We start from the raw sequence: 1,638 nt of genomic DNA, 5'->3' as shown, positions 1-1,638 counted from the left end.
GCCCCAGTCTGTGACCTCCCCAGCAGTCCCATGTGCCCCGCTCCGTCTGTCCTCCCACATCCTGTGCTTCCTAACTGGCTCCATGGTCAGGGTGCTGTAATGAATGCAGCCAGCTGCTGGCTGTTACTGCTGGTCAGTCGCTGCTGGCTGTTCTGGTGCCACAGCAGCCTCTGGTGGGCAAAAGGCGGAACAGCAGCACATCTCAGACAATGTATATTCTGTGCAGAAAAAAAATTTTCTGCGCCGGACAAGAACTTTTGTGCGTGCGCAGTGGCACAAAAATCCCCCACAAGTACACTACTCAGTTCTGCCAGATGGACACAATTCTGTCAATGGCCTCTCTGTATTTGACATCTTGTAGTTTCTTTCTAATGGCTGTTGCCTCCCTTATTCTACACAATCCCTGTTCACCTGCTTCATGCACATCTTCTTAATACTTCACAAACAATGTAGAGACTGTAGGAAACCAGTATGGATCTCTTGAGCCTTACTGCTAGTTCCATGGTTTACCTACAACCGTAATCAATATGTCATAAAACATCACCTCATCTAACCACCGTTTCTCTCTCTGTTTATAAAAAATGTTGTCACCGTCATTTCTGTGTTAATTCTGCTCTAACTACAAAGCATTATATACTATAAAACAAATACAAAGTGTGCAAGAAAATGAGAAAATGATTTCATATATTACAGGAAAAATAAGTTATGATTAACTTACTTATAATATTATGATATACAAATAACCAAATACTATAAGAAGTTGAACATTAGGGTGCAGTGTTTAAACCATGAAGTTTGACTTCTTGTTTCTGTCTTAATAGACTGACAAGGAATTATGTCATGTTGTTGTAGTCAGTCCCAGGATATTAGAGAGATAAGGTGAGTGAGGTAATATCTTTTATTGGACCTACTTCAGTTGGTGAGAGAGACCAGCGTTCAAGCTTACACAAGCTTTTGAACTACACAGTGCTCTTCTTCAGGTCACCGTGTTAGCTTGAATGCTGGTCTCTCTCACCACCAGACATTGGTCCAATAAAAGATATTGCCTCACCACTCGTCTCTCTCATTAATTACATCGAAGCGTTTGATTGCGCTGACAAGTTCACGCACGCACTGTGTGCATACCAAACGTTTCTGGTGAACTTTGGCAGCCGTGGTTGCGAGCTACAGGGTCTGAACATCAAAGCTCAGGGTTGGCAACCACCAGGTGTGAAAGCAGCAGGTTCACACGGGCTTAGAAAAAGTTGTTACCAACTTTGAACAAAAACTGCCTCCTGGCCCTGGGCCCGCACAGAGGCTGACTCTGCCATTTCGGTCCACTCTCTAGTCTAGGGGCTGCGGTCCAGAGCCTGGCAGCGCTCGCGTGCCCCAGCTTGCCAGGCCTCTAACCTCCAGCTCTGCACCCATCCTCGCCTACCCCCCCCCACCTCTTTGAGAGGCTGGCGGTGCGCGAGGCACCCTGGGAACCACAGTCCACGCGCACAGCTCCCCCACCGCAAGGCCTCGCTCTTCTTTTGTGGAACTCCAATTCCCGGTACGCCTCGCGGCACAGCGAGCCCCCGCGCGGGGCACCACGGGACTGGTAGTCTTTCCGAGCGCGCGGCGAACCTCGCCAGGGTCTCCAGGGGAACCACAGTT

The sequence above is a fragment of the Lepidochelys kempii genome, chromosome 1 (genome assembly GCF_965140285.1).
Source record: "Lepidochelys kempii isolate rLepKem1 chromosome 1, rLepKem1.hap1, whole genome shotgun sequence".
Classification (NCBI taxonomy): domain Eukaryota; kingdom Metazoa; phylum Chordata; order Testudines; family Cheloniidae; genus Lepidochelys; species Lepidochelys kempii.
Note: the sequence above shows the minus strand (reverse complement) of the source record.